Here is a 14,627-nt window from a genome sequence, read left to right as displayed (position 1 = left end):
GAAATCGTCATTTTGCAGGGAACATCGCTGGTTTTCCAGCGATGTTCCCTGCAAAAGGGCGATATCCTTGCTGATACGACCCTGTGATCGTAGCAGCATAATCCACCCCCTATGTTAGGGATGGGTAAGTCAGGATTTTAGCAGACGTTAGTTTTTGGAGAAAACAGCGGTTTTCTCCAAAAACTAACGTCTGCTAAAATGCTGGGGCAGCCTTGTAAATATTGCGATGTGCACATCAGCGATATTTGCAAGGTTGTACTGCCCAGTGACGCCCACTTTGTATCTCATTAGAGATGCAAAGGGAGGTGTCGGGGAAAAAGGGTGCTAACATGCGATTATGCATGTTAGCACCCTCTTGTAAATAGGGCGATAGTTTTATCTCCGCTTTTTTGGCTTTTAAAGCCAAAAAAGCGTAGATAAAGCCCTTGTTAACATGCCCCTCAGAGTGTTAGCTCTCACCTAAGACAGCGCATATGCTGTCGCTTGCGGCCAGTGCTGCTGCGTCATAGCACTTTTTTTTTGTAACTCGAACAAGGATGTGCTCCACTACTAGCTTCACTTTCTAACCTAAATACATTATTGAATGCTTAGGTTTTCCGTCATAGGTAAGTATTTCTTCATGTAACTGTTTTCAACATATTTTACACAACTACGTTACATGTAAGTTCGTAAAAAGTGTCACGTGTGAGATTAAATTATATTCAGATTCATAGAATCGCGATCAGTGTAAACTGCTGTATAAACTTTGGGACAGCAGTAAAATGTAAAAAAAAAGTTTGAATATTTTTTCGCAATTTATTGTGTGAGTGAATGGCAGTAAATGTACTTTGATGACTGGTCATTTTTTGGTTTACTTTAAATGTTGAGGAAAACTAACAGCTACGAATTTACTTTGTGTGTGTATGCTCTACTGTAAAATAGTGATAGTCTATGGCCAGATGTACAAAGATACTGTTAGAAGGTGGTTCTGACACTATGGGCCGCCCGGATTTTTCGCTTTTTGGGCACCTAATTGCTGAGCTTTTACTGTGGGGGAGCCTCATAAGTTGGGACTCACCCACAGTGAACTCAGGATGTAAGAGACTGCATGGGGATTTTACTGGTGTTCTCCTCGCTTGACCAGGCCACTGCGCAGCAGCTGAAGTAAGGGACACCGGGCTGGTTACATGCAGACACGTGTGTACATGGAATAGGCTTTATAGGCTGGAAAGAAGCATGCCAGGGAAAGTCAGTGTGTTTTACTGTGTTTTCACTTCATTATTCCCCAAAGGGAATGTGGGGCCCATGGCTAGATTAACTTCCGTTAGGCCTACAGATTCCAGACACGCACTTAAGTCCAATGTAGCGAATGTGAAAATAAGTATTCTGCAGAGTCCAAAGTCATATTTGTACTGCTTTTGGGTCATCCAGAACTGTCATATTTCTTTGAGCCAGCCATGACCAGACCCAGGCTGAGGGCTGACCTCAGCTGGATGGATTGATAACCTTTCTTCCACAAGCTAGGGCCTCCTCTCCACGAACAGAAGATGGGTGGGGCTACAGGCCAATCCATCAACTGCTGTCGCTGGGTGCCAGGCACCAGGCTGCACCAAGGAGGGAAGGCAGCTTGGGGGGAAGGTGATTCTGAGACATGTGGCAGAAACCCTGGACGACGCCATTTTGAACAAGCTCAGAGGCTGGACAAGAAGGAGGGAGCAGGGGCAGGGACGTGATGTGTCGCTGTTTGATAGGACCAACAGAGACTTCCTGCCAGCCCCCTACTCAACTTTTAAAAAGTGCTTGCACAGGAAGAGAAGGTCTCTCTGGGGTGTGGTCTGCTGAGGGTGAAGGTGCTGGAGCCTGGCGCAAAGGGCAGTTGGAAGGAGAGACCCCCTGACTGCCCCCAGGACCCTATCAGCACCAGAAGAAGAGCCCAGGACTGGTGCACAGAAGCAGGGGCCTCTGCGCAGGGAGAGAGGCCCAGAAGGAGAGCCTAACGAAAGGCTGACGCAGGGAGCCAGTGAAGACAGCATACTGCGGAATCTACCCTCTCAGAGACCCAGAGGGCAGAGGAGAGTGTTTCCAGTGGCTGGGGCTGGTAAAGAGGAGCATGAAGCGCCCCATAATGCCTCGCCAGGCATTTGGAAATCTGCCGATTTGGTGCTTTGTGGCCCCCAGAGGAGGGGGGTCACCCTCATGTGTGAAAAGGGGTGCAGGGGGGCTGCAGGGGGGCTGCAGGAGCACCGCAGTCTCCCCCAGCATAAAGAAGAACAGTCCACCCCTAAGTTTCACGGGGCATCTGAAAGAATAAACCCTCAAGGGCTCAGCCAGCCTTTAACACCTTCTAGGCTGGAACTTATGTTCTACAGCTGAGGGTGTACTATGAAGTGCATCATGGAGTGAAGGGCTGAGTTGGGGATGTCTGGAGAAGGGCATCCCGTGGAGGTGAAGTGGTGTAATTGCACCGAAATGCATTTACTATTGGTTATTTCCTTTTAGGTGGACTGAAAGTCATATGTGTAAAGTGAAGTACCTGTGTAAGGTGATGTTAAGGTAAATGGAGTTATGTTGCTGGACCTTCCTGCTAGGGGGTCTGGCTGTATTTACGTAATCCCATGCTTTTACCTGTGATTCCTTTTAAAGTGAAGAGGCGCACTGCAGGAGAAGTGTAGTTGCCAGGAGTACTTCTTGTGAAGGGACTGTAAGTCACATGTGTAAGGAGATGTCATAAGCCAAGTGGGACTATGTTGCCAGACAGTCCTGCTAGGGTGTCTGGCTGTATATGCGCAATCCTGTGATTTCATCTGTGATGCCATTAGGGGCTGTAATTGCAATGCATTCAAATGATCAACCAAGGTGATGAGTACTGTCATTCTAAAGTGTGCGTAAACATTGATTCTTGCTGCTGCGCTTAGGTGAAGACCCCAGACTGCTAGCCCTTAAGATATAGAGGTGCATACGTTATGGTCAGTAGGAGATGCTCAGCCGGGTCATGTGTCACCAAGGCAGGTTTACCCCTTTTTAATGCTTATTGAGGTAATGGGGTGGGTCGCCACTGGGACGGTGCCAGTGCGCAGGGCCCTCGCTCCAGGTTATGTTCAACTAACTGCATTGGGGGCAAGTTGATGTGCATACATGGGAGTGGTGGTACTAGACCCCACCCCCCTGCGTGAGGGGTGGAGATGTTATGCAATGTCACAAAGTAATTCCAACAGCTTATGTATATTTGTAAATTGGTGCATAGTATTGAGTGGTGTGTGTGTTTAATAAATGTACTCTTACTTTTATAAAGCAAAGTACAGACTGGACAATCAATTATTGAGTGTTATTTTTGTGCATCTGCAAATGGCGATTACTAGCCCACACCACCTCCCTTGAGTAAGCCTCAGACTGCTCTGCAACGCTACCCTCTGAGAGTCAGGCGCTACAATTGGGTGTTAGGTTCCCAGTGAAGGACAAATGTAGTCATGTTATTTGTGCAGGCCTCACAGATGCTGCCTAGTTTTCCAAAAGATACAAAATAAGAAGTGGTAAATTGTGACTAATAACAATTCACAATGTGCAATTTCTTATTTGGAATGTACTAAAATGGTTTCAGTAAAAGTGGTCACAAGTTGTGCACCCACTTCTGCTTAACGCATTGGTATTTTGCAAACCGTCCTATGTTATGTTATGTTAGGTGAATTTATGAAGCGCATGGCTACCCCAACATCGGGGCGTCCCAGCGCTAGCGGACCAGGGAGAAGAGAACATGAAGAGCTAAATGGAGGCGAAAAGCCAAGTTTCAGTTAATTTCCTGAAGGCCCAATGATCTTGTGTGCTCCGCACAGCAAGAGGGACGGCATTCCAAAACACGGGGGCCAATGCCTTAAAGGGGCATCCACCTGCTCTCTGTCTGCGCACCCTGGGAATAGTAGCCAGATGCATATCAGCCGAGCACAGAGCCCGCCCTGGGATGTATGGAGAACAAAGCCCTTGCAGAATTTGAGGGGCTTGCCCATGCAGGATCTTATGTGTAATACAAACAGTCTTAAACTGGACTCTCTGTTCAATCGGCAGCCAGTGCAGGCGGCGGAGGAGGTGAGAAGTATGACAGTGCTTCGGCTGGGCAGAAAGGATGCACGCTGCTGCATTCTGAACCCGTTGGAGTCTTTTGGATACAGTTTTATTGACTCCAAGTAGGAGCCCATTGCAATAGTCCAGGCGGGACAGCACAATTGCCTGGACAATCGTTGGGTGGAAAGGTGCATCAAAGAAACCCAGAATGGGTTTCACATCGCATAGGAGTCCGAAACAGGTTCCTGCCAGTTTTTTCATGTGATTCTCGAGTGAAAGGGCAAATTGCAATCCACTACGATTGGCCACAAACACAGGTATGCTGGGGTCAGCAGATCAACATTTCTGTGATTCCTTTCATATAAAGCAATCCTTAAAGGAAAACTAGATACATTAAAAAGAAAAAGAAAATATACAAAACTTTTTTAGGAGTAGGCCTAACAAATGTTTTTGCCACATTTACACAGAGGAAGGATCTCCTTGGGGATTCCTTCCCATTTGCAAATTGCTGATCACTTACATTGACTTGGTAAAATATCCATGTTTTGTGACTGGATTTCAGTTTTAAAATTTTAATATATACCATCGAGAATTGGCATTAGGAAGGGACGCCCTAAACATGCCCCGCTAAAATACAGATTTCGTATTGTTTGCTTAACCCATTTAACAAGTCAGAAAACATTTTCCAAATCATTAATTTGGTTTAGTACATTTTCAAATGGGTTTTAGCAGTCACAAACTCTCATATTTACAGAATCTAAGGGGTAACAGCCATTAAAACACGTTGGGGCATATTTATGAGGGCCTTACTTCATGCTTATACCACGGAATGTGTTACATGCACGATGCAAAGTCCCAAGTCATATTTATGAAGCCACACAAAGCCACTTTGCGTGGCTTTGAATAGCTTCACTATAAGGAGTAATGCAATGCAGTGCAAATCACTGTGTTGCCTTACTCTTGGCAAAAGAGACATTCCATGGGTATTGCATTTGGTGTTCCCATTCAACTCCCATAGTTCTTGATGCATTCCAGGATTCCTAAGGAATTGTAAACCTGGAAATGCGCCAAAATTTTATGCCTTCACAGGGGAGGTGTAATGAGGAGAAATATGCTTATTTCCTCTGTTTTATTCTACTTGCAGCACACATACAAAGAGGAAAGCACGTCTCTGAATAGTTTTTGTGCAGAAAGGTGCCCCGTTTCTGCACATAAACAATCCTGTCTGTAATGCAGGCACCCTTGCAGCATGGTGCAAGGATGCCTGTATTGGGGCTAGGCCGACGAATTGGCACCAGTGCAGGGGGAAAGGACAGGACTGCACTGTATTGAATAAATACAGTGCATTCCTGCATTTTCCCCATGATGCAGGGCTGTGCAGCAAGGGAACTTGCTGTGTTGCCCTGTGCCACCATTCGAGTAAATATAACCCTTTGTGTGTGAGTCCTTAGAACTGCATTGGCCATTATCTCCATAGAGCTTTGGAACAATTGCTTGAGAAAGACGGTATCCCTATCCTTGCAGTTGCCATTTGAATTTGGTAGTAGATTTTAGTATGTGCAGAAGCTGTACTAGCTGGCTTTGTATATCTAACTTAAAGGCTTACATTGCCTTGCATCACCTTGCAGGATAAAAAGGCAATGCAAGCCCATGGTAAATCTGGACCTAAGTTCGCACCCTAGATATATGTACAAAGAAACCATATTCCCAACTGCTAGTGCCTCTTTCAGAATCATCATATAGTTTTCTCGTTACTGAGATCTTAGACTTCGGAAGGGACAGCTTCATTTGGAGTAACCACTGGTGTCCAGAAATGTATGGTACTGTACCTACCCCGGCAGCTGTGGACAAAAACCTGAGTGTGATTTTTGATAACACCTCGACTTTTGACACCCAGGTGAATAGAACTGTGAGCTCCTGCTACTGGATCATCAATATCTTGAAGAAAATTCTTTCTTCTTGATCACATACACCAGTAAAGTGCAATATTAGCGACCAAATATGTAATCCTGAATATATAAACCATTTCTTCAAATATATCTGTGTGTCATATGTATGTATGTCGTTTTGTATTATCTTGAACCTTCCTGTGACATTATATGTTTTTAAACTTTCATGTGTATAGTATGTCTGGAAACGGTGTTATCTAGTTTACAAACCTGGCCAGGTAAGCAGAATTGTGTAAGAAAAATAGGGACAGTATTGTGTACATCAATTATATTTTCACTTCAAGACTGTTTACGATTCTTTGAGAGGAAGATCCTGGGACCTACCTATTAGATGCATGTTCGCTTAGAGGATTGTGTCACATGAACATGCTTCATTGATCCTTTCGTGAGATTAAACTCTTTTTTTCTCTACAAATTGCTTGCGCCTCCTACTTAACAATTTGGCGACGAGGATGGGATACGAACCCAAGCGTGCAAAGCACAATGGATTAGCAGGTGTGTTGCATATGCATCTTCTGTTTGTTCTCGTGCTTGCATGCACACTTTTGCCTTATGGTGTTTTCCTTTGAATCTCTTGGCTCATGGCCTGATCACAATGTTCTAGAATAGAGCATCTGATCAGGTCTGTGAGCCTAGATTGTCAGTTTCCTGGAGCCTGCCGATGCTGGAAGAGTTGTAGCTAGTGGTGCTTCCTTTCGTGAGATTAAACTCTTTATCTCTACAAATTGCTTGCGCCTCCTACTTAACAATTTGGCAATGAGTTAGAGGAAGCACCACATTCACGAACCCTACACGTGGATTGTTTTATCTTACTTTCGGAATTTTTGGAACTTATTGGCTCTTCAATCTCTTCTTACAGACTCCACGTTGTCATCGCATTTATTTGTTTTACGACAATGTCTGCCTTCAAGGTTCCATTTTTTTGGGAGATCTGATTTGGAGGATTATTTTGGATTACTATGTTCCTACTTCTACCTTCAGATATTCTTTTGGATTTACATCTGGGAGTACCGATGTTTCCACTGGAGTTTGTCCTTTGGAGCATGTATTCTGCACGGTCTTTTTTTTGTGGCTTTGTGGATCAAGTAACAACGCTCTCCACCACTCGCTGCTGTTGTTGTTCTTCAAAACAAGTGAACGTTCCACTTACTGCTGGATCCTTGGTGTTCTCATCTCAAACTCCAGACACCATTCTGCCCTCCGTGGAATCTCCTCCTTGCAACGAGCTCCGATGTTTGTGACGTTACTCCTTGGTAACCAAAGTATTACCCTTCACGCCACGCAAGCAATCTTACACTACAGCTGTGCATTATGCAGTTGTCATAGCAACCCATCTATCATGCCCTTGAACGATGGTTCCACGTTTCAGGTTACTATAGCAACCGCTATCGGTAACTGCGTGCTTTGTCCTACCACTACTTCTGTTATTGTGTCCTTCGTCGAAGAAGATTTAATTCCACTATTTAGCATTACGCTTGTGGTGATCTTCATTTGAGACATCAGAAACGGTACTGTTTAATTCTTTTTATTTATTTATGCTCTTCGATTCCACTGCTGATTTCAAAATTCATTTTCTTGGGAAATACCTCTTCGTACTACACAGTGAAGTACGGACACTGTATCTACTCATTTATTATTCAGTGAACAATTCCCTGTATTTATACGGATTACTTCCAGAAGGAACCTTACTTTATTGCCACTTGGATTGAACTGTTCGCTGAATATCCTTTTCTTTCCAGTATATATATATATATATATATATATATATATATATATATATATATATAATTTCTTTTTCTCCTCTTATCTTTCACTTTCAAGATGTGTGCACAGGGATATACACTTGCTTCACCACAATGTTTTTGGCCTGCTGGTAATTCTCCTTGCATGTCATGGATGGAATGGAAAGCTTATTTTTTAAGTTATATTGAGATCTTAGATGCTAATGGAAAGATGAAAGCTCCTGAAAAAACGGAATTGTTTTACACTCTTTGGGTCCCGAAGGACTCAAGGCGTTTAATCAGTTGCCTAGGGTGGAAAGTGATGGTGATTGAAATGTTTTCGAAAAAGCCATTTCAGATTGTTATCGTTATTTCTCTCTCAAAGTGTGTTTAGGTATTTCTTGGTACAAATTCTTCCAGAGGAAACAGCTAATTGATGAGTCATTTGACAACTATGGGGTCGATTCCGATCCGTTAAAAATTTCCCCCGTACGACTCGTATCCGTTTTTTTTACCGTACGAATCGTACAAGTGCCGTACAAACTGGCAAGTACGATTCGTATGTGAAAAAATCCATACGAATCGCATTAGGAAAATTTCCCCACACGTCCTCGGGCCGGAAATAGTGTCCGACACGTCCCCGGACAGTTTTACCTACGAATCGGGAAACTGAAGTCCGAGCGCGCAAGTACGATCCGTCCCGTCCGTCCGAATGCACAACCGTATGGAAAAAACACCGTACGGTGCGAACTCCCATAGCAACTATGGACAGGTCCAAATATGTGCCCGCATATGCGCCGAACACCCCCCCAGCACACCCCCCCACGTACGCGCCGTACCCCAGCACCCCCCCACGTCCGCGCCGTACCCCCACCCCACCCTGTATGTACGGAGCGTACCCCCACCCCGTGTAGGTACGGAGCGTACCCCCCCTAGGTACGGAGCGTACCACCACCCCCCGTAGGTACGGAGCGTACCTCCCCTATGTACGGTGCGGACCCCCAGCACGTAGCACTGGGGGTCCACAGCGTACCAACGGGGGGTGGTGGTACGCTCCGTACATACAGGTGAGGGTGGGGGTACGCACCGTCCATAGGGGGGTGGTGGTACGCTCTGTACCTAGGGGGGATACGCTCCGTACCTACGGGGTGGGGTGGGGGTACGGCACAGACATGGGGGGGTGCTGTGGTACGGCGCGTACATACGGGGGGCTGGGGGTATGTGCTGGGGAACGGTGCTTGCATACGTGGGCTGGGGGTATGCACCGTCCATACGGGGATGGGGGCACACACCGCACCCCCAGCACCCGGTATGTACGCGCTGTACCCCCAGACCCCCCCATGTACGCGTCGTACCCTGGTTTCACGTATGTACGGCATGTACCCCCAGGCCCTCACACCCTGCCCGTGCCTGTACGCACCCTACCCGAGGCCCCGACACCAGCACCCTCACCCAGCCCTGCGCATGTACGAGTCGTACCAAGCCATAGCAAATGTGAGCACTGTACAACAACATAACCGATGTACGCACCGCACAGACGCGACAAACACACGTACTGAACCAGGACACTGCAAAACAACACAAGGAGAGTCAATTCGAATCGCACAACACCACAAAACACATCCAACAAGCCCAAAGACACCCAATACACTGACCTGCAACAGCCAAACAGGTAAACAGAGACCCAAAACACAACCACCCCGTATAACACACCCACCCAAAGTTCAAACACAGCCACACCCACAAATGGGCCAATAAAAAGGGCCCACACACACAAACCATGAGCCTTTGCAACAGACCCACTGCTGCCAGACCCCACAGACAACCCACAGCACCAGACCTAAACCTTTAATACACCTTACACCTGCAAACCTTCACACAACCACCTTCACAAACACCCCCTCATCACATTCACACACACACCTTCACAACCACACCCACACACGCACAACCATCCACACCCACACCCCACACCATGCCCACAGACAAGAATCCTAAGTTCACAGCAGCAGAGCTGGAGATCCTTGTCAATGAAATCATCAGAGCCGAGCCACAGCTCTTTGGAACATTGGTCAGACAGACCAGCGTATCAGAAAAATCAGCCATGTGGCAGAGGATCATCGAGAGGGTGAATGCTGTTGCGCCCATCCGAAGGACCAGGCATGAATGCCAAGCCAGGTGGTACGATCTGCGGAGGACGGTCCGCCGCAAAATGACCGACGAACACAACCAGGCCAACATCACTGGAGGTGGGCCGCCCCGCAGACTGGTACACTACCATCCCTGGGAGGAGAAGGTGATGCGCACGCTGCCGCCGGTGGGAGTACACGGATTAGAAGGACCACCGAGCCTGGTGAGTACACAAACAAATCACCACACATGGGGGGAACCGCATCCACAACCCAACTCCCGATAATGCACGCAACTACCCCAAAGCCATCACCGGACGCAACCACATTCCAACAACACGCACATGCCACTATCGGCTCCATGCCCCATGCACCAAGCAAGGCCATGCCAAGTCACAGGCCACACAAAACACCAACACAAGACAGGATGTCCGTGATGCCGGGAGGGGGGCCTCCAAAGTCACATTGTGCAACTCAGAAGCAGACACCAATGCCCTCAGCCCATATGGCCTAGGGCAGAACTATACAAACAGTGTGTCCCGACACTGTACTGTGTCACCTGCAAATGGCGGCCGCGTCGCAGGATGACATGGGTATGAAGGCCCAATTCGCACATAACAGCAGCTAATGAAGAGGCAACACTGTGAAAGAGTGTCAGCACACACCGCCGCTGCAGCGCAGACACAGAGACACTCTGCCCAATGGGGTGCGGGAGATTCCATCCAAAGCCACATGAACAAGCCAATGGCCTTTGAAATACCTGCAAAGTGTGTGTGCCCAGGAAGCTGGGCTGAGGTGACAGACAGACGGAGGGAGAGGGCGACATAGGGCGACAGACAGATGGAGGGAGAGGGAGGGCGACAGAGGGAGACAGAGGGTGACAGACAGACGGAGGGAGAGGGAGAGAGAGGGCGACAGAGGGCGACAGAGGGTGACAGACAGACGGAGGAGAGGGAGGGAGACAGAGGGCGACAGAGGGTGACAGACAGACGGAGGGAGAGGGAGGGAGACAGAGGGCGACAGAGGGTGACAGACAGACGGAGGGAGAGGGAGAGAGAGGGTGACAGAGGGTGACAGACAGACAGAGGGAGAGGGAGAGGGAGGGAGACAGAGGGTGACAGACAGACGGAGGGAGAGGGAGAGAGAGGGCCACATAGGGAGACAGAGGGAGAGGGAGAGGGAGGGAGACAGAGGGAGACAGAGGGCGACCGAGGGTGACTGACGGAGGGAGGAGGGTCACTGTCATGCCAGCAGGCACCATGAGGGGATAGACACATCACCTGGTAGACCCAATGACAAATCACACCGCACCCAACAGCATGCCCGGTCACACCCCACCCCCCTTACAGAAGCACACACCCCTGGGGCAGCCAACGTGTTGGAAGGGCGATCCCAGGGGGGTTGCAGGACACGTTCCTGACCACCATGTGACCCGCCTCTCCCAGAACCAGGCCGAGCACCGGCGGTGAGGCCCCTTCAGGAAGGGAGGTCTCGTACTTGGCCTCGCACGTGCTGAGCTTGCACTACGTGACAAAGAGAGACCACACAGTAGGTTTCAGTAGACGCAGATCTTTATCTAAGATTCGTTGGACCTTTATGATCCGCAAGGTGGTCTTTGGTCGGTACAATAAGCTTGGTAATTCTTGCACAAGGTGGTTGGGGTAGCGGGACAGTTCTTGGTTCAGAGTCACTGCTGAGTATCCTTCGCACAGCTCTCAATCCTCGAGCCGGGGGACACCGTGCAGTCTCGGCACCAGCCGGACCACTGTGCTCTCGAGCCGCGACCAGGTCCTCAGGGCTCTCGTAGTTCCAGGTCTTCTCTCCCCCAGTCCCCTCAGCACCCTCTGTTATACGCCTTCTTCCCTTTGAAGTCCAGCGTCCTCACAGAGAGGGGCATTGGCGTCGGGGGGCGGTGTGTTGGGATTTCCTGTCGCTCGGCTCTTTGATCCTTTGAAGTAGGGCCGGGAGGGACTCCAGACACCCAGCATGCGGGGAGCCAGCTCCCTGGGGGCCCGGAGGGCGATCAAAACCCTCCATTGAGAGGAGGTCAGAGGTGCGACAGAGACTACTCCTCCCTGTCCTGCTTGGGGGGGTTCCCCTCTCCCTTGGCTGGGCATGGCGCGTCTAAGGTCTAGGTTTCGCTGGGGCCCTGGGTCGGCCATCGGAACATCAGGACATGGTGGCCGGGGGTCTATAACCAGGGACCAGGGGGGTGGCATGAGTCGGGTTGGAGGGACTAATGGTCAGGGGGGGTCCACGCCACGAGGCCGGTCCCACACAACGCAAATTTGCACTCCCACAATGGATATGTGACACAACAAGACCAATCCATAGCCAACTAAGCATCCCAACACTTATCAGACAGGCCAAATAACCAGGAGTACATATCAATCTGACCCCCACAACATACCCATCCACAAGTGCACTGTGAGAGGAAGGCTAGACATATCCAACTGCCAAGAGCAACTGTGCCAACTTGAATATGTATGAAACATGGATGACGCATGTAACACCATTAACATTGTCTCTCTCTCACACACAGGGCAACGTCGTCGATCTCCCCCCAACACTGGGGGGGAAGACACACAGGACCCGGCTCGGCGTGACGATGATGACAGCGACGACTCTCACCACACCGTGGATGACCCCAACCAACCTGGCCCCTCTGGTGCCCAAGCACCTGCAGCACCTGCGTCAGGTACAACTGTGCCAACCACCACCCCCATTCCTGCCACATCCCAGGATACACACAGGAGCCCTGCTCGCACACAACGCAGCCAGTCTGACCAGGAGGGACGAGGGCTCCCGGGCACCCAGGAGGAGGCAGGCGACCCCGCAAATGCCATCCCTCAGGGGTCCCGGAGACCCGACGTGCCCACAAGGGCAGGCCAGGCACAAGTGGGCAGGGGTGGTGGGAGTGGAGGACGGCGGAGGCGCGAGCCTGACCAGCCAGCTCAGGACCTGGTTATGTCACACGTCCGCAACATCCTGGACACATACCGGCGTGACTCCAGAGGCATCGACCAGGTCGTGTCAACACTCTCCGAGATGCATGGGACCCTCGATGAGGTAAAGAACCTGCAGGTCGAGCATCATGCCAGTCATCTACAACACCAAGGATGGATGGAGGCAAGACTGGCTGAGCTCCTGGCGGTGCACAGGGACGTGAGCCAATCACTCCGTCAGATCGCCCAAAGCCTGGCAAACCCTCCCTGTGCCACCAGGCACAGACCAGCACCAGACACAGGGAGGGAGGAGGAGAAGGATTCATCTGACGGAGCGTCCCCAGCATCGTCAAGGCCTGCATCTGAGGGTCCCCGGAGGAAGGTGGGTCGTCCACGCAAAAGACCGTGAGAGTCAGCGGACCATCACCATCTCCCAGGTCACCTGGCATGGCACCTGGCCCCCTGGCGCAACAGCAGCACCTCATCCTATGACATTCTCTGCCACATGGACTTGCTGGTCAGTGTCTGACCAATGTTGACAAAGACTGTGGCATGGACTCTGATGACTTCCAATGGCAAGGATCCCAACTTCCCCTGTGAACTTTGGATTCTATACCCCCGGTACAGCACCTAATTGCATCCCCCCCAACACGTACCCCACCACCAATAAAAACATTACAAATCACGAGATGATGCCATCATTTAGCATTATTCCACTACATGTGTGTGTTGGCAAGTCAAACCATGCCTGAGTTTTCAAGTAACTCCAACCATGCATACCCTGGGGTCTGAGTCAGGCACAGGACACACATGGGTCACAATGTATCATCCAATACAGACATGGAGAACCATACTCACCCGTGATGGCACAACCAGCTGAGGGGGTGCCTGCACAACTGTGCGGACAGACCTATTTCGAAGAGCAACAGTCATGCGCAGAGGTCAGGGATCATGTGGAGTGTCCTGGGGTGGGAGTCCCAGGTATGTGTAGCCAGGTGGGAGAACAATGTCCTGCAAGCAGGAGTCAGGTGGATGTGGAGAATGGTGGCCAGGCCAAGGTTGGATGCATGGAGATGGCACAATGGGGTCTTGGATGACTGTGCCACATGGTTGTGTTGGGGGCCTGGTCGTGGGCTGCATCCTGAGTGTGGACATGGATTGTGAAGGTCATCCTGCAGATGACAGTGATCCATTGCCGCCATCCCTGTTGGACGGTGATGTGGCTGGGTTGCCGGATGTTGAAGCAGAACTGTGCAGATGCACCCTGGATGTGGACAAGTCTCATGGGAGTTGTAAGGTACTTCTCCCTAGAGTGCAGGGTAGGATTGGACATGGATGTCGAAGTTGACCTGGGGGATGGTCTGTCTTGCCTTGAGGTGGGTCGAACAGTGGACCTTGTGCATAATGCAGAGTGTGCTGAGGCACAGATGCTGGTGATCAGCATAGCACATGTGGGCAAGCTTTCCATGATGCACACCAGCTCGTGTGCGTGGACACTGTGTGCCTGTGCAGGGCCCTTGCGTGTGGGACACAAGCAGTTGACCCAGCTATTAGGGGACAATCTGCAGATGAACACCTCAGTCGTGTACAAGTCCAGCATCAGGTGGCCAACGTGCAGCCATCTGCCAATGGATACCATGCAATATTCAATATGGGAACTGGCAAGGACAGCGTCTTTGGAGAGGGTGAGGAGCACCTGGCTGGCAATGGAACACCAGAGGATGATGAGATGCAGTGCGCATGTCATGGTGTAGAGGGGTATCCTGGACACATTGTAGACTGACACGCTGAGACATGATACCTGTGCCATGTGTCCCACAACGACACCATACTACATGCAGAGGCCTG

Source organism: Triturus cristatus, chromosome 5_1 (assembly GCF_964204655.1).
Source record: "Triturus cristatus chromosome 5_1, aTriCri1.1, whole genome shotgun sequence".
In the NCBI taxonomy this organism is placed as follows: domain Eukaryota; kingdom Metazoa; phylum Chordata; class Amphibia; order Caudata; family Salamandridae; genus Triturus; species Triturus cristatus.
Note: the sequence above shows the minus strand (reverse complement) of the source record.